The sequence below is a fragment of the Carcharhinus amblyrhynchos genome, chromosome 4, assembly GCF_965287045.1.
Source record: "Carcharhinus amblyrhynchos chromosome 4, sCarAmb.v2.hapA, whole genome shotgun sequence".
NCBI lineage: Eukaryota > Metazoa > Chordata > Chondrichthyes > Carcharhiniformes > Carcharhinidae > Carcharhinus > Carcharhinus amblyrhynchos.
This window is the reverse complement of record NC_137327.1, coordinates 50,974,938-50,994,819: the sequence shown is the minus strand read 5'-3', so window position 1 is coordinate 50,994,819 and position 19,882 is coordinate 50,974,938. Positions and strand designations below refer to the sequence as shown.

Below are 19,882 nucleotides of genomic sequence, written 5' to 3'. Positions count from 1 at the left end.
TCTATCCACCGCACTAGACACATCCTCATAGAACTCCAATAAATTCATCAGACACGACTTTCCCTTAACGAAACTGTGCTGCATCTGCTCTATCAAACAATTCTCCTCAAGATGCCTCGCTATTTTCTCCTTGATTACGGATTCAAGCATTTTACCTACAACAGACGTTAAACTAACCGGCCTATAATTCCCTGCCTTTTGCCTGCTACCCTTCTTAAACAACAGCGTAACATTAGCCGTTTTCCAATCTTCCGGCACTTCCCCAGAATCTAGCGAGGTTTGGAAAATAATCATCAAGGCATCCACTATCTCCTGCGCCATTTCTTTCAGAACTCTTGGATGCATTCCATCCGGTCCTGGGGACTTGTCCACAGTCAGTCCCTCCAGTCTGTCGAGCACTGCCTCTCTAGTGACAATAATGTCATTCAGGCCCACTGCTCCTACCATCTTTCCATCGTTAACACCCGACAAACTATTCACGTCCTCCTCCGTGAAGACCGAAACAAATGCCATACACATTCCAGGAATTCCTCTTCTATGGTATTGTGATTAATTTGAATTGCACAGTCTGTATGCAGATGAAGGTCACCCATGGTGACAGATGTTCCTTCATCATTTGCATCTCTAATTTCCTGTTTAATGCCATTCCCAACATTAACTCTACAGTTTGGGGGTCCATATACATTCCCCAGTAACGTTTTTTGCTCCTTGGTGTTTCCCAGTTCTACACATATAGATTCCACGTTGTCAGAGCTGAAACCTTCCTTCACCAATGCATTAATTTGCTCTTTAACCAGAATTGCAACCCCACCATCTATTCCTTTGTGTCTGTCCTTTCTAAATACTGAATACGCCCTGATGTTCCAATTCCCATCCCTGGTCACCCTGCAGCAATGTCTCAATAGTCCTGACCACACCTTACCCTTTCACATCTATTTGCACAATTATTTCATCCATTTTATTGTGAGGACTCCAGGCGTTAATGCACAAAGACTGAAGGCTTGTCATTTTAACATTCTCTTCCCATTCCCATTGTTTTCGATTGTGGTTTTGTTTAATTCTAGCCCTTGATTTTACCGCCTATCACTTTTGTTACTCCCCTTTCTGCATTTTGTACTTGTCCTTAATTCCCACCTCCCCCCCCAACTCCTTACATACGTTACCAACCCCCTGCCATTTTTGTTTAAACCATCTCCAACCACTCTATTTCTACTCTGACTAAGTGACGTTGGTCCTATTCCTGAGATCACTACCTCTGAGATTGTACTTTTCAACTTACTTGCTAACTCCCAGTATTCCACTTTTACGACACCATCCCCTTTATTAACCTATGTCATTTGTACCAATGTGTATCACGACAACTACCCATTTGCACTCGCCCTCCAGAATATCCTGCAACTGCTCCAAGACATCCTTGATCTGAACACTAGGGACGTAACATACCATTTTGGAATCTCGTTGCTATTGAAAGTTATATCTATTCCCTTTACAATTGAATCCCCTGTAACTATTGCACAATTTTTACTCCTCTCTCGTACAGCAGAGCCAACCATGGTGAATCAAATTTGGCTGTTGCTGTTTTCCCCTGAGAGGCCATTCCCCTCAACAGTATCTGCTTTGTAGGGGAATGGCCACAGGAGATTCCTGCACTGCCTACCTGGACCTCTCCTCTGCCTGATAATCAACCATTCCCTTCCTGCCTGTGAAGCCATAGCCTGTGGTGTGACCGCCTCTTTATACATGTCAATCCATGATACTCTCCACCTTGCGGATATTCCACAATGTCCGCAGCCACCTCTCCAGCTCTGCAACCCAGGCTTCCAGCTACAGCTGGAGACACTTCCTGCACACATGATGAACTGGAAGTGTTCCTGGTCTCTCCATGGACAAGAGGAGCACACCACAGATTTGAGCTCTACTGCCATGACTTACCCCCTTAAATTAAACCTTTGGAAGATGCTTAAAATTGAATAATATCAATTACTCTGGGACCTTTCTTCGCTGGTCCTCATTACTCTGATTTTTTCCCTTCCAAGCTATAAGTGGTAAAAATAGTAATATTTACTCAAATTTACCCACTACTCCTGCTAATCAGCTCTCTCCCTTGTAGCCAGTACAGTTATAGCAGGGCAAGACCACTCAGTTCAAATCCCATTATGTTCCAAATTCCCAATACCCGTACTCACTCTGGCTGTGAGTTACTCAGAAGGTGTTCTCTCCCACTGCTCATGTGCAAAACTCCTGAGCATAGAATATCTAAGGTCTTCTCATGTCTGGTTATGTTAATTAGAAATGCACTTGGAACCTTCCAAAAGCTTGACAAATATTACAGTTGTAAAAGGTCAGGTGACTTTTGGCATCCATTTTTAAGGCCCCATTTAAAATATTAGCTGTTTTACAAAATGAATCATATTCCAATTACATTTTAGTGACACAACCAGTCTCACAATCAATATCACTATTATCCAAGTGGCACACAATCCATAGTGTTCAATGAAAAAGCTTATTAAACAGGGCCCCAGGGCCTGCTCTTAAGCTGCTGGTTTTTGAATGAGTGAAAATCTTGCCCACAGTCTCCATATGGGAGTAGAGCAGCTTGGTCTTGGGAGCATGAAAATAAAGCCAAGCTTTCAAAGAACCTGTCTGGTTATAAACATTAACATGCTGCAGTTGTTGGTGTTTCTGCTGTCACATGTCACCCGTGATTGAATTATATTGAGTCTCTGATCTTTTTAATCTCTGGAATGAGGAAGTTGATTATTTTATTTTTGGTGTTGATTGTTGTGGAACATAGAACATAGAACATAGAACATTACAGCGCAGAACAGGCCCTTCGGCCCACGATGTTGCGCCGACCAGTTAAAAAACAGTGACCCACTAATCTAAACCAATCCCTTTTCGTCCATAAACCTATCCACGGATCTCTTAAACGCCCCCAAACTAGGCGCATTTACAACTGCAGCAGGCAGGGCATTCCAATCCCTCACCACCCTCTGGGTAAAGAACCTACCCCTGACATCCGTCCTATAACTACCCCCCCTTAATTTAAAGCTATGCCCCCTCGTGCTAGCTTTCTCCATCCATGGAAAAAGGCTATCACTATCCACCCTATCTAAACCTCTAATCATCTTATATGTTTCAATAAGATCCCCTCTTAGCCGCCTTCTTTCTCGTGAAAACAACCCCAAATCCCTCAGTCTCTCCTCATAGAACTTCCCCTCCATACCAGGCAACATCCTGGTAAACTTCCTCTGCACCCTCTCCAAAGCCTCCACATCCTTCCTGTAATGTGGGGACCAGAACTGCACACAGTACCCCAAGTGCGGCCGCACCAGAGTTGTGTACAGTTGCAACATGACGCTGCGACTCCTAAATTCAATCCCCCTACCAATAAACGCCAAGACACCGTATGCCTTCTTAACAACCTTATCTACTTGATTCCCAACTTTCAGGGATCTATGTACACATACACCTCGATCCCTCTGTTCATCCACACTATTCAAAGTCCTCCCTTTAGCCTTATACTCAACACATCTGTTATTCCTACCAAAGTGAATTACCTCACACTTCTCCGCATTAAACTCTATCCGCCACCTCTCGGCCCAGCTCTGCAACCTGTCTAAGTCTCCCTGCAAACTATGACACCCTTCCTCACAATCTACCACACCTCCGACTTTGGTGTCATCAGCAAATTTACTAATCCACCCAACTATACCCTCATCCAGATCATTAATAAAAATTACAAACAGCAGTGGCCCCAAAACAGATCCCTGAGGCACACCACTCGTAACCGAACTCCATGACGAATATTTACCATCAACCACCACCCTCTGTCTCCTATCTGCTAGCCAATTCCTGATCCAATTTCCTAGACTACCCTCAATCCCATACATCTGCATTTTCTGCAGAAGCCTACCATGGTGAACCTTATCAAACGCCTTACTAAAATCCATATATACCACGTCAACTGCCTTACCCCCATCCACCTCTTTGGTCACTTTCTCAAAAAACTCAATAAGGTTAGTAAGGCACGACCTCCCCGCTACAAAACCATGCTGACTACCTCCAATCAATTCATTACTCTCCAAATAACTATAAATCCTATCCCTAATAATTTTTTCTAAAACCTTGCCCACAACAGAAGTAAGACTCACCGGTCTATAATTCCCGGGGAAGTCTCTGTTCCCCTTCTTAAACAATGGGACAACATTCGCTATCCTCCAATCTTCCGGTACTATACCAGAAACCAACAACGACCTGAAGATCAGAGCCAGAGGCTCTGCAATCACCTCTCTTGCCTCCCAGGGAATCCTAGGGTAAATCCCATCCGGACCAGGGGACTTATCTATTTTCAAACCCTCTAGAATATTCAGCACATCCCCCTTATCAACTGCAATACTGTCTATTTTACACCCCTGCAACCCAGTGTCCTCCTCAGCTATATTCATGTCCCCCTGCGTGAACACCGAAGAGAAATATTGGTTCAATGCCTCTCCAATCTCTTCCGGTTCCACACACAACTTCCCTCTACTGTCCGTAACTGGCCCTAATCTTGCCCTAACCAACCTTCTGTTCTTGACATACCTATAGAACGCCTTAGGATTCTCCTTAATCCTATCAGCCAAAGTCTTCTCATGTCCTCTTTTAGCCCTTCTTAACTCACTCTTCAACTCCCTCCTAGCCAATCTAAAGCTTTCTAATACACTACCTGAGCCCTCAAGCCTCATCCGAACATAAGCCTCCTTTTTCTTTTTAACCAACGAATCAACTTTTTTGTGCACCACGGTTCCCTAGCCCTACCAAATCCTCCTTGCCTGACAGGGACATACCTATCACGGACTCGCAGTAGCTGCTCCTTGAAAAAACTCCACATTTCGGATGTTCCCAGTCCCTGTAATCTCCTAGTCCAACCTATGCTTCCTAATTCTCTCCTAATAGCCTCATAATTACCCTTCCCCCAGCTAAAACTACTGACCCGAGGTTCATGCCTATCTCTTTCCATCACTAAGGTGAACTTAACCGAATTGTGATCACTATCACCAAAATGCACACCAACTTCCAAGTCTAGCACCTGGTCTGGCTCATTTCCCAACACCAAATCCAATATAGCCTCACCTCTAGTTGGCCTATCTACATACTGAGTCAAAAAACCTTCCTGCACGCTTTGTACAAAAACTGACCCCTCTAACGAGCTAGAGCTATAGCAATTCCAATCAATATTAGTAAAGTTAAAGTCCCCCATAACAATTACCCTATTATTTTCACTCCTAACCAGGATCGTCTCCGCAATCCTTTCCTCAACCTCTCTAGAACTTTTAGGAGGTCTATAAAAGACTCCCAACAGGGTGACCTCTCCTCTCCTATTTCTAATCTCTGCCCATACTACCTCAACAGACAAGTCCTCATCAAACTTCCTCTCTGACACTGTGATTCAGTCCTTGACTAATAATGCTACCCCTCCCCCGGCTTCTACCTCCTTCTCTACTCCGACTAAAGCATTTGAACCCCGGGACCTGCAACAACCATTCCTGACCCTGCTCTATCCACGTCTCTGAAATGGCCACATCATCAAAGTCCCAGGTACTGATCCACGCTGCAAGTTCATCCACTTTATTGTGAATACTCCTCGCATTAAAGTATACACATTTCAAACCCTGCTCTGCCCCACCCCCACGATGCCGTGCATTGCAGTCCCCATCTAAGCTCCCCTTACTTTCACCCCCTCTACTCAGGACCCCACCCCATGCTTGTGAATGAAATAAATCTGAGTGAAAAATCAGAGCTGGGATTCTCCTGAAGCAAAACTAAATGCCCAACGGGTAGAAAAACGGGAGAATTTCCTGCCAGATTTTTGGCGTACTTACCTAGACAAATCTCTGACAGTCTGTGCCTGCCTGCTGGAGTCTCCACTTTAGGATTGATTTGTCCTGAGGCAGCCAGTAGAAGCTGTGCTGTGTGATTCCAGATTCTGGGACCTCCTGAGACACTCCAAGGTCAGTCTTTTGCAATAACATACCTGACTATGGAGCCTGGAGAGCAGGATTATTCCTCCTGAACACAGATTTTACAAAATCTCACTGCTGTTCCGCATTCTCAATTGCTGCCATTGGCACCAGATTCCAACAACTGATTCCCAATTCCTCCAGAATCCTATTCTTTTCCATTTAGATTCCAACCCTGGTCCCTAGCTCCACTTACCTGAGGGCGAAACGATTGTATGAAGGCTCCTCTCTCCCAGGTGCTGCTGCATCACACTGACTCCTCAGTGATGAAACCCAAGGTCCAAAATCTGGGTTGAATTGGGCCTCATCATTCGGAACAGGGTTTGCACCCTGTGCCCCACAGGCACCCAGAACAGAGTGTCTCTGAATGTCTATCCCTCTGTCTGGGAGTTGCTGTCACTCAGACTTCCGGGAATTCCACTGGAGTGGACATCATTGACGTACTTTAATGTGTTAATGACCCCAATACCGCAGTCTGACACAGGGCCCACAGAAGGCTTCATGTGGGGGATCTGGAATTGTGATTCACACATTTGTGTCAACAAGGTAACCAACAAAATTCCAGCCCCAAGGAAAATATTTGTTATGTTGAGGAAAGCTGCATTGCTCACCCTCACCACAGGAATGAAGATCATTGAAATGTTTCTGTGTATAATGTAAATCCGCAGGATGTGGATTTTCACTCACTTTCTGTGTTGTTACAGGGTCGGGAGAAGATTCCTCTTTCACCCAGTGTTACAGTTCAAGTGGGGAATTCGAGAATTGATGATCTCTCAATCCCTCTGACAGTTACATTTCAAAACCTAAAGTTTCAGGTGAGATAAAACTGAACAATCTGATCGAGCTCAGCCTGTTTGCAGCTTTTTCTGTGATTGGAGTTGTGCAGCACAGAAATTGCCTCGTCCTAGGGTTGTAAATGGAGCACTTTCTGGGTAGGTTAGGAGAATTTGGAGTTGATCTTCTTGTCTCTTTAACTCTCTTCAGAATTTCTGGTCATGATGAGAGTGCGGGTATATTATGATACCAGACAAATGAGGACGGTTGTGTCTTGTGACATATTTTCCTTCACTTGTGCCCTGAAATTCCTCTGGAGGGTGTTAGCGACCAGATCAAAAACTCCAAGTTTTCTTGGGGGGGGCATCATCAAAGCCTCAGCAAAGAGGGTCATACTTCCCCAACCACTGAAATAATGTGTCACCCCAGTCCCCCACCCTGACATTTTGCAGGGATGAGGGTGACCTGACCTGAATCTGCCCTCACACCCATCCCTGCCCCCGTCTTCCATCCCACTCAGACCCCCTAGTACCACCTCCTCAGCACCTTCCACCATCAGAGCCCCCTGGCCCCGCTTCAACCCTCCCCCCTCAACCTTCTTCCTGAGCCCCTCCCCACTCAGACCCCCACTCAGGACCCACCCCCCCAGACCAACACTTAGGCCCCCCTGCCCCTTCAGACCCCCATTCAGGCCTACCCTTCAGGCTTTGCCCCTTTGCAGTGCCAACAGTACACTACTCTATGACACCCTGGCACTGACACCCTGGCCTGGTGCCCCAGGCCCCAGGAGGTATGTCCAGTGCCCATGTCCGTTTGCCATTGTCAGGCTGCCGAGGAAGGGCCCCTCAAGAGTCCTGGGGGTTGGGTGGACTCGGGCTGGGGGCAAGGGATTGACCTTACCATTTTCCCAAAGATCACCCCCCCAGTGCATCTTCTCTTCATAAAATCAGCAGAGGGTCCTTGGGCAACCACAGGGAGATGCTGGACACCCTGGGCCAATCTACCCAAGACTACCAAAGGCTGTCTAGCTACTCCATGTCCCTTCTCCATGTGATCCCAGCAACTCCAACTGCTCAGGCTGAGGAAGGTGTATATATCACACAGCAGGAAACCCTGAACAGGCCAGGGCCTCCAGGCCTCAGCCCTCCAGCAAAGGCCTGACAAAGTAATCAAAGACAGCAGGGCATAGCAGTCAGCAGGCTGCCTCTTCTTCAGGTATTGGGGATGCACATCCACAAATGGCAGGGAAGGAAAAAACAAGAAATATTGAGAGCTCAAAGGCAGCACAGATGTTCACTCAGTGTTTATACTTTGTTTCTGTTGACTCATCTTGTGAATGGCCCTTCTATCTGAAAATGCTCCAAGGTCATCCAAGTGTAACAGAAATGTCCCACCACCCTCCATCCTCTTCTCACTGATCTCCCATGGTCTGTGGTGTTTCACACCATCTCACTACAGGGATTTGTCTTTCTGTCCGGAGCAGCAACATGAGCAAAGCCAGTTGCTCTGTCAACACGGTGGTTGGACAATGCATAGCTTAGACCTCCGAGGGTAATATCCTGTGACCTTACAAGTATAGCTTTTGCTAACCCTAACCATAACCCTAATGCTGTTTGTTTATTTTCTTGATGCTGCTTTAATGCAGTTTGCTCTGTGTGAATCTTTAAAGGTGAGTCACTTTGGAGTCATTTTAACTTGGTGTATCTTTCAATAATCTTCTTATAATGTCTGTCAGGCTTGAGCGTTGATTACATTTCAGGTAATAGGTGGGGACTGTCATCATAATATGGTGATTGTGGTAATGGACTCTGGTATTAGATACATTATGGTACACTGTACTAGTATTTAGCATCAATCTGCTTACACATTACCTCCTGTGAGCAACTGATAATGCTCCCTTTGTAATGCATGGTTCAGATATCTAGGTTCATAAATCCTAGGTGCAGAAGGAGGTCAATCAGCCCATCAAGACTGAACCGACAACAATCTCACCGAGGCCCTATTTCTGTAAACCAGCATATTTACCCTTCCAATCCCCCTGACACTCAGGGCAATTCAGCATAGCCAGACTCACAGATTCCCATCTGATTTTTCCACAATTACAATTGGATTGACCCACTTTGTCAGCTCTTCAATTTTCTTACTGATATGAAGTTTCTCCATTCTGTCCAAATCTGTTTTCAGTCGATCTCTTAGCATTAGTGGTACTTTCCTGGATGGATGTATTTTGGGTGTCACTAGTTTGCCAATCATAATGGTGTGTTTTATCTTTAGGCAAACAATCCCCTTCAATACATTTTTGTACTCGCTCAGGATGTCATCAGAGGTTACAGCCATTATTCTCTTGATTAACTTCAAATTTTCACCAACTTTGATTAAAAGAATGGGTGTAGTATCATTTTGCACCTCTATAAATGGAAGTGTTTGAGACTCTTTTTCATAATGCATATGTAAGAGACGGTTGTAACAAGGCTGTAGAGACCTTGCAGTTGAGTGTTCATGTTCTGATATTAATAAAGTTAGTTTACAGAAATGGTGTTGGTCATCCTGTAACATAAACACAAGACAAGCACCAAAATGTCTGCTGACTTCAGGCAGGAATTTCAGGTCTTGCTCGAGCGAGGCTGTAAAATCCCACCCAAGGACTGTAACAGTTCATGGTGGCCTGTAGCGAGTCGCCGTGACTACATGTACAGCTTGACATCAGCCCTACTGTAGTTTGCATTCTCCACCTGCATGATGCAGAGCTGTGCCTTACCTTGCACTTGGTGACTCCTGAAATGTCTGCCTGATGGCTAGATCAGTGCTGTATGTCTGAGCTGCTGATGCCAGATGATTAAATTGGAGAATGCTGCTTTGGACCTGGAAGTCTTGACAGAGGTCTGGACCTGGAGCGTGAGTTGACATAATCCCTGAGCTCGGTGTCGACGGACAATTAGCATTGTTATCTGATCATGATAGCATCAATAATGTCCCAGGTTTCTTGTGTTTCTCTGAAACTGCTAGAATGAAAATATAGAGGCTTCAAATTGAATCAGAGCAAAGCTCCACTACATCTGATGTGTGCTCTTTATTCAACAAAGTTACAAAGTAATGCCTAAATGCAGTGTCAACATTTATTGAGCTACTTCACAAGTCAGAGGCCAAGGCAATGCTGGTCATGGACTTGGGAAACGAAGGCTGGATACGACTGCTTGTCAATGGTCAGATGATGATGCCAATGAATCTCTCTCTGTGCAGACAGCTCGCACCAATGACTGAAGGTGACCCATCACTGCACCCCAAAGAACAGTTTCATGCTGGGGACTCAATATGAGGCTGAGGCCAGAACATTAATCTTGCCTGAGGGATGACTTGTGGAGAGATGCCGCAAACTAGATTCAGATCAGTCCTCAGACATACACACAAGAGCCAGTGATTAGTGATTGTCCTCTTTGAGACAGATCACAACACCCAGGACAAACTGCCATGAGTGTTGCTCCTGCCTCTTGAAGGCTGTCACAGGCAGTGAAATGCTGGTATGATGATTCAAAAGACTGCACCATGTCTCCGTACTTCACAGTTCTCACCTTTGGAGTTCTTATTCTATACCAGAATGGGCACATGCTCCAGAGGCTGCCTAACCTTCCAAGGATGAGGCCATTCTGCAAGATTGTTACAACTCATTCTGAGATAGATGTCCTTCATTGAGATACTGAGGATATCGAGTAGGTGTAAATGTTGAGCCTGAATGGAGGACACAGGTGAAAGGGGCAATTCGTCTTTATACTACGGAACCTGGTGGCAATAAGGCTGTCGTGGGCTGCGATAGACTCATGCTCTGGCCTTCTCTGGAGCATTGTCTCTCGCTCATCTGCAAGTATGAAAGGCCCCTGTGATGCATCCTGAATCGCACCAATTACCCCTGTGGAATTGGTCTCTTCTCCTCAGTATCTGAGTCTTCAAGGGGGCCCTCTGGCTCATGTTCCTCAGGGCGAGACTCTTGCCTTTGCCCTGTCTGATGGCAATGGTTCCTTTTTCTCTTCCTCAGTTCCATGAGAGCCATGAAGAAGGTAGCATTGCCTGCTGCCTCCATTCTGCATTCCTGGAAAAATAGCCCAGAGACATGATTGTTGCAGGGTAATGTTCAATCACCTTCCATCGCTAACTGAGGAATCATTGTGAAGTCCTTGGACTTGTTCCAGGTAATCCCAAATCCTTTCTTGCAGCTGTAGCACAGCTCAAAGTATCACTGGAAGTTGATCTGCCCTCCACTCCTGTCCACCCCAGTACCCCAGACATGAAAGCACGTGTATAAAGTGAGTAGGATCTGGGTGAGTAGAGCCTGGTGCTATCAGTTTCAATCAGGGCACTGTCAGCCTGCCTCCTTTGGAGTAATCTAGAGACCAGACTCGCACTAATATAATGACTATAATCATTGAGGTGTGTAAAAGCTGAACCTCTCAGCTGCAATGTGTCACAGTCTTTGGAGCATTTCACGTTGTGTATGTATTTTAGTTATTACCTCTTTACAGTTGGATCCTTCTGACCATTGCACATTCCTATGAGAGGGACAAATGGTCATTCAAATCCAATTAACATTTGGCCTTGAACCATTATGAATTCTCGCAGGAATGCATGTTATCAGTTTAGGTACACAAATCCTTCAATTGGAATTGGAATTTTCCTAACATATTTCAACTCAGCCTTGCTCCATGTCCTGAAGAGGAAATTATTAGGCAGCCCAATGGTGCTATAATCGACTCAGAATCATACAGTGCAGAGGAAGCCCTCAGCTCATTGAGCCTGCACTGACACGTGGGAAATACTAAACTATCTAATCCCATTTACCAGCACTTGAATGCTATGATGTGCCAAATGATCATCCAGGCACTTTTTATAAAGGATGTGAGGCAACCCACCTCCACCACCTTACCAGGCAGCGAATTCCAGACCTCTGAGTAAAAAGGTTTTTCCTCATATCCCCCTAAACCTCCTTCCCTTCACCTTGAACTTTTGTCCCCCGTGACTGACTCTTCAACTCAGGGGGACAGCTCCTCGTTCATGCTGCTCAAAATCTTGTACACTTCAATCAGGTTGCCTCTCAGTCTTCTCTGCTCCAATGAAAACAACCCAAATCTATCCAACCTATCTCCGTGACTTAAAGGTTGTTACAAAAGGTTAGGGGGCATGGAGTTGGGGGTAGGGTGTTAGCGTGGATAGGGGATTGGCTATCAAATAGGAGGCAGAAAGTGGGTGTCAATGGGTGCTATTTGGATTGGCGGTTGGTGACTAGTGGAGTGCCCCAGGGATCGGTGCTGGGGCCTGAGCTATTTACCATTTATATAGATGATCTGGAGGAGGGAGCCGAGTGTAAGGTGTCGAAATTTGCTGATGACACAAAGATAAGTGGAATGGCAAATTGTGCGGAGGGTGTGGAAAGTCTGCAGAGGGATCTAGATAGGCTGAGCGAGTGGGCGAGGACCTGGCAGATGGAATACAATGTTGGCAAGTGTGAGGTTATCCACTTTGGTAGGAATAATGGTAGGAAGGACTGCTGCTTACAGGGCGAAAAGCTACAGCATGCTACGGTGCAGAGGGATCTGGGGGTCCTTGTGCATGAGTCGCAAAAACCCAGCCTTCAGGTGCAGCAGGTGGTCAGGAAGGCAAATGGGATGCAGGCCTTCATAGCGAGGGGGATTGAATATAAAAGTAGGGAGGTCTTGCTGCAACTGTACAGGGCACTGGTGAGGCCGCAGCTGGAGTACTGTGTGCAGTTTTGGTCGCCGCACTTGCGCAAGGATATTTTGGCCTTGGAGGGAGTGAAGAGGAGTTTCACCAGGCTGATACCGGAGTTGAGGGGGTTGAGCTATGAGGAGAGGCTGAATAGACTGGGCTTGTACTCGTTGGAGTTTATAAGGATGAGGGGAGATCTCATTGAGACGTATAAGATGATGAAAGGGATGGATAGGGTAGAGGTAGAGAGGTTCTTCGCGCTCAGAAAGGACAGCAGGACTAGAAGGCACAGCCTCAAGATAAGGGGGGGCAGTTTAGAACAGAGTTGAGGAGGAACTTGTTCACTCAAAGGGTGGTGAATCTCTGGAATTCTCTGCCCGTTGAAGTGGTTGAGGCTGCCTCGCTAAATATATTTAAGACGCCGGTAGATAGGTTTTTGGTAGGCAAGGGGATTAAGGGTTATGGGGAGAAAGCGGGAAAGTGGAACTGAGCCACTTCAGATCAGCCATGATCTTGTTGAATGGCGGGGCAGGCTCGAAGGGCTAGATGGCCTACTCCTGCTCCTATTTCTTATGTTCTTAAATGTTCCATCCCAGACAACATCCTGGTGAATCTCCTCTGCACTCTCTCCAGTGCAATCACATCTTCTCTATAGTACTGGGGACCAGAATTGTACCGTATTCCAGCTGTGGTCTAGTGCTATAAAAATTCCAACATGACCTCCCTGCTTTTGTAGTCTATGCCTTAACTGATAAAGGCAAGTGTCCCATATGTCTTTTTCACCACTAATCTGCCTTCCATCATTAGAGATCCAGGGACAGACATGTCAAATTCTCCTAGTGTCATGCCATTAATTGAATACTTCCTTGTCAAATTAGTCCTCCCAAATCGTATCACCTCACACTTTTCAAATTATATCTGGCACCCTAATGGTAAACTGGGTATCGGGAGTGCCAAGGAGGTGGGACCTAGGGACTATCAGTAGGGGTGGGGGGGTCCCACTGCCACTCTGCACGGAGATTGATGGGGGCAGGAGGGAGTCCAGCGATCAGGACAGACTGGGGGGTTGTGACTGCTGGGGGGGGGAGGAGGGGGTGAATCTCTTTTTGGGGCAGGTTCGGGGGGGGAGCCTACCAGGGGAAGGTCTGCTGGAGGCAGGGATCATCACTGCCAGGGGGTGGTGGTCGCTGGAAATTGGTGTCATCCGGGATGGCGGGGGGGTTAAGACTAGCCCAAGAATGGTCAGGGGGTGCCACGATTGGGCCATGGAGGGTTGGGGGAGAGAGGCAGCACCGCGGCATCTTCGGCTGGTCAGCAAATGGGAGTCTGACAGTTTGGGGCCAGTGCGCATGTGCAGAGACCTGCTGGTTTCAGCCTCTCCAACATGAATAGGCCCTGCCCCCTGAAATTTAATGATATTCATGCTGATGGTCTTTGTGATGGACAGAGTGTAGGAGATTCTAGTGTGAACTCCCACCATGAAAAACAGCATGAATTACTCCAGTTTTCCTGTGAATTCGACACTTAGAACTTTTCTGGGAGAATTCCACCCGTCATCTTTCCTTACTGACTCCTTAACTAATAATACAAAACCTCCTCCTCTTTTACCTGCTCCTCTTTTACCCCCTCCACTGTCTCGTCTGAAGATTCTATACCCTCGGATGTTGAGCTGCCAATACTGCCCGTCCCTCAACCCCGTTGCTGTGATGGCTACCTGTATCACAATTCCATGTGTCAATCCTCACCCTTAATCCTGTAATACTCCTGGCATTACATCCAGCTTTGCCTTACTCCTTTGAAACTTAATACAGCTGTACTCCCTCGGACTTGAATTTTTACTATGTTGTGGTATGTCCCCACCCCCTGCCGAATTAGTTTAAACTCCTCTCAACAGCACAAGCAAAATATCTATGTCATTGATACCAACATGTAACATGACCTCTGCCTTATCACCCTCCCCCATCAGGATGCCCTGAAGCCGTTCAGTGATACCCCAGCACAGGGAGGCAACAAACCAAACTGGAGTCACATTGACAGCCACCGTAGCACTTACCTATTCCCTTGTCTATAGATTTCCCTGTTTCTATTGCTCGACTTCTCTTCCTCCCCTCCTGTACACCTCATGGTGCCAGAAGCTTGGCTCTGTCTGCAGCCCCAGGATGAACCAACATCCCTGTCAGCTTCCAGAATGGAACCAGCTGCCTGTTTCTCTTGGATTGCGGAGTGCTCACCCATTCCGATCCTTCCTCAAGTCCAGTCCCGTCAGTTGCAGTGTGACCTACCTCTGGTTTTCACAATGATCTCAGACTCGCGGATGTTCCGCAGGATCCCCAGCCGCTATTCCAGCTCTGAAACACAAGTTTCAAGGATCTGAAGCTGGACGGCGTGCAGGAATGGGATGGCCGTAATTATGGGGGATTTCAATCTGCATATTGATTGGTCGACCCATGTTGGACGCGGTGGGCTCGAGGAGGAGTTCTTGGAATGCTGTCGGGATAGTTTCCTTGAACAGTGTGTGTTGGAGCCGACGAGGGAGCGAGCTGTCTTGGATCTGGTGTTATGTAACGAGGCAGGTAGAATCAGGGACCTTGCGGTGAAGGATCCTCTTGGGGAGAGTGATCATTGTATGGTGGAGTTTCTGGTGTAGATGGAGGACGACAAAGTGGGTTCCCGGACACACGTCCTTTGTTTGAACAGAGGGGAGTACAGTAGGATGAGAGAGGAATTGGCGAATGTTGACTGGGGGAGCGCGTTGGAAGGTAGGTCTGCTGAGGAGCAGTGGAGGATTTTTAAGGAGATCTTTCTTGGTGCTCAGCAGAAATTTATTCCGATGGTTAAAAAGGACAGTAGGAGGAGAGGTAATCAGCCGTGGATAACGAAGGAGGTGAAGGAAAGTGTTAAATTAAAAGTGGAGGCGTTTAGAGTAGCTAAGAGTAGTGGGCGAGAAGAGGATTGGGAGAGGTTTAAATGTCAACAAAGATTGACAAAGAAATTGATAAAGAAGGGTAGGATAAACTATGAAGCTGGGCTAGCGCTTAATATAAAAAAGGATAGCAAGAGTTTTTATAAGCATATAAAAAGGAAGAGGCTGGGTAGGGTGAACGTTGGACCCTTAGAGGATGAGAAGGGGGACTTAGTGGTAGGGGATGGGGAAATGGCTGAGGTCTTGAATAACTTTTTTGTTTTGGTCTTCACGGAGGAGGATGTGAATAATTTGCCGGGTGTTAGAGATGGAAAGGTGGTAGGACTGGAGGGTCTCGATGACATTACTGTTATTAGAGAGGTGGCGCTCGACAGACTGGAGGGGCTGATTGTGGACAAGTCCCCAGGACCGGATGGAATGCATCCGAGGGGTCTGAAAGAAATGGCGGAGGTGATAGCGGATGCCTTGGTGGTTATTTTCCAGACGTCGCTGGATTCCGGGGAAGTGCCGGAAGATTGGAAAGTGGCTAATGTTACACCGTTGTTTAAGAAGGGTGGCAGGCAAAAGGCGGGGAATTATAGGCCTGTTAGTTTAACGTCTATTGTAGGTAAAATGTTAGAATCCGTCATCAAGGAGGAAATAGCGAGGCATCTTGAGGGGAATTGCTTGATAGAGCAGACGCAGCACGGTTTCGTTAAGGGGAAGTCGTGTCTGACGAATTTACTGGAGTTCTATGAGGATGTGTCTCGGGCGGTGGATAGAGGAGAGCCGGTGGATGTGGTCTTTCTTGATTTTCAGAAGGCGTTTGACAAGGTACCTCACAAGAGGTTATTGCAGAAGGTCAGGGGGCATGGAGTTGGGGGTAGGGTGTTAGCGTGGATAGAGGACTGGTTGTCAAATAGGAGGCAGAGAGTGGGGGTCATTGGGTGCTATTCGGATTGGCGGTTGGTGACTAGTGGAGTGCCTCAGGGGTCAGTGCTTAGGCCTCAGCTATTTACCATTTATATAGATGATCTGGAGGAGGGAACCGAGTATATGGTGTCGAAATTTGCTGATGACACCAAGATTGGTGCAAATTGTGCGAAGGGTGTGGAGAATCTGCAGAAGGATCTAGATAGGCTGGGCGAATGGGCCAGGAACTGGCAAATGGAATTTAATGTTGGCAAGTGCGAGGTGGTCCACTTTGGTAGGAATAATGGTCGGAAGGATTATTACTTACGTGGAGAAAAACTGCAGCAGGCGACGGTGCAGAGGGACCTCGGGGTCCTGGTGCATGAGTCGCAAAAACCCAGCTTGCAGGTGCAGCAGGTGGTCAGGAAGGCGAATGGGATGCTGACCTTCATAGCGAGGGGGATTGAATATAAAAGTAGGGAGGTCTTGCTGCGGCTGTATAGGGCATTGGTGAGGCCGCAGCTGGAGTACTGTGTGCAGTTTTGGGCGCCGTACTTACACAAGGATATTTTGGCCTTGGAGGGAGTGCAAAGGAGGTTTACTAGGCTAATGCCGGAGTTGAGGGGGTTGAGCTATGAGGAGAGGCTGAATAAACTAGGCTTGTACTCGTTAGAGTTTAGAAGAATGAGGGGAGATCTCATTGAGACGTATAAGATGATGAATGGGATGGATAGGATAGAGGTGGAGAGACTCTTCCCGTTCAGGAAGGACAATAGGACTAGGGGGCACAGCCTCAAGATAAAGGGGGGGCGGTTTAGAATGGAGTTGAGGAAGAACTTCTTCACTCAAAGGGTGGTGAATCACTGGAATTCTCTGCCTGTTGAAGTGGTGGAGGCTACCTCGCTAAATATTTTTAAGAAGCAGGTTGATGGGTTTTTGATAAGAGAGGGGATTAAGGGTTATGGGGAGAGGGCGGGAATGTGGAACTGAGCCACGACAGATCAGCCATGATCTTATTGAATGGCGGGGCAGGCTCGAAGGGCCAGATGGCCTGCTCCATGTTCTTTTGTTCTTATGTTCTTATGACACAGCTCCTCCCACAAGCCCCCAGCCACCTCCCAGGCAATTTAATTTCCTAGGTTATTTTTCGCCTGTTGTCATTCCATTGGCTGTCATAATTGTGTTGCTGTACTTCTACTTTGAGATCAGTTTCCAACCCCCCGTCCAATGTCACTGTCCAAATTCCTCCTATCATCCTGGAAGAGGTTTCCCTCCCTCCGATCACTCTTCTTCCACCCCCTCTAATCCTGAAACCCATTGTAATTCTTCTGGATATCCTGGTGGTTCCTTCTAAACCATTATCTGTGATTGACCACATGTTGACTTCACACTTACCCACTTTGAGACCTTTGCACAGTAACCTACTGAGTCCCCTCTCCACTGAGTCTATTGAGTTATCAGTTCCCCATGTACATGCTGTAGATCACCAGCACCAAATCCCAGGATCGATATCTGTGAGGGACTGACCACCCCTGCACACGAGACTGTCATAATTGACACAGGACGGACAGGCTTTGCCCCCTCCCTGGACTGGGACCAGCACATACATGCCAGACACAGCCTTCTAGTATGGTGCACAATGCCGCAGGACTGGTGCAGACTCTCTTCCTTTCAACCCCTCCAATCATGTGTTGGTCCACCCCTTTCTCTTGTGCTCCAGGCAACACCTCCTCCTCCCCAGTCAAGCATGTCCCTTCCAGCCCCTTCCCTTCCCCTTGTCTAGTCTTACCACCCCTCAACAATGTAGCTTTTGCCTTCTGCCTCCTCATTTCCTTCCTGCTGGTCTCGCTTGAGCAGCCTTGGCATGGAGTTGGAGCAGCCGTGAACACAGCGCAGTGAAAGGTAGGTGAATGCTGCTCACACAAACCTCAAAGTCACAAGTGAAATGCAGTTCACCGGGTGCATGTCTGTTATTTGCCGTCGTTAATCACATCAGTCTAATTAGTCACCAGTCTGGCCATTAGATTTGGAGTGGAAGTGTGATTCTGGTGTGCTGGGTTTATAATGGGAATTCACGAGATGCCAAGACAAATGTGGTTCTTGACATGGCTCGGCGGGTAACCCGACCCACCATGAATGTGGGGAGTGGAAAATCACAACCTGTTTTCACACTGGCGGGAAACTGACTTTTGGCCGCGCTCTGAATTTTCCAGTCACGCTCATCACAATGCTCACCAGTGGCGGGACTGGAAAACCCCAATGATTTCACAACCAGCACGACTGTTCCTCCTAATTCTCTAATTTACCTTGTTAGTCAGACAAATGAAAAATGTCCAATTGTTTAAACACTTACACAGCTGATTAAATTGTTTAATTGCTAAAGAATCTAATGGTAAGATTTATCTTCTCCATTTTAGTCAAATCCCGATTGGTGTCAATCCAAGGATTCTGGGCAAGGTAAGTAAAGAATTTTATAAAATGCTGACATCATTCAATCCTGGAATGTGTAAATGAGATAATGATTTTTATAATTAGTAATTCACCGTTACAGACACCTTCAATCAGTTGGGATGTAACCTCGTTAAGAATGAAAGCACAATCATCTGCAGCTGTAACCGTTTGGATTATTCCTTCACTGTAACACTGGAATCAAAGGTAAGAACAATGTTTATCTTTATAGTTTAAATAAACATGAATATAATCCTACATTATCCTGAGAAATCAGACTGTCTTTCCATTCACGCCGCAGTCCAGTCAAACTCTGCCCAGATTTTAAAGAGTTTCCTGCAAAATATTTTGTGAATCTGCAACCCCAATTTCTGTAACGTTTACATCATTTTCATTAAGGGTGACACCAGCCTCTAAAGAAATCCACTGAAATGCCAGACTGGATTATCCTCAAATAAAAAGTCAGTTTTCAGTGGGCTTGAGACATTCTGGGAATAAAACAAGGCAAAGGCACTGGAGATCAGACCTCAATAAAATGCAATACGAAGTCTCACAACATCCAGTTAAAGTCCAAAGGTTTATTTGGTAGCCACTAGTTTTCAGAGAGCTCGCTGCTCCTTCATCAGGTGAGTGGGATTTCCGTTCACAAACAGGGCATATAAAGACAAACTCAATTTACAAAATAATTGTTGGAATGCAAGTTTTTACAGGTAATCAAGTCTTAAAGGAACAGACAACCTGAGTGGAGAAAGGGTTAAGCACAGGTTGAAGAGATGTGCATTGTCTCCAGCCGGGACAGTTAGTGAGATTTTGCAAGCCCACATTACAGATAGTGTGACATGAACCCAAGATCCCATCCTCATGTGTGTGGAACTTGGCTATCAGTCTCTGCTCAGCAACTCTGCACTGTCGTATGTTGTGAAGGCCGCCTTGGAGAACGCTTACTCGAAGATCAGAGGCTGAATGCCCGTGACCGCTGAAGTGTTCACCAACAGGAAGAGAACAGTCTTGCCTGGTGATTGTCAAGCGATGTTCATTCATCCGTTGCCTGCATTGTCTCACCAGGAGTCACCAGGCAAGAGAGTGTCCTCTTTCTGTTATATCATTTTAGAATGTTAAATATTTAAAT

General features: G+C 46.5%; 1 long non-coding RNA gene across 1 annotated transcript in view; it reads left to right on the top strand.

Moving 5' to 3' along the window:
- LOC145342585 (uncharacterized) overlaps positions 1-18,762 on the top strand; it is a 38,070-nt gene extending 19,308 nt beyond the window's left edge. Inside the window, exons 2-3 of the long non-coding RNA XR_013886571.1 lie at positions 6,707-6,817; positions 18,723-18,762. This is a non-coding gene — a long non-coding RNA (uncharacterized LOC145342585). The remainder of the gene's footprint in view (positions 1-6,706; positions 6,818-18,722) is intronic.
- The last annotated feature ends 1,120 nt before the right edge of the window (positions 18,763-19,882 follow it).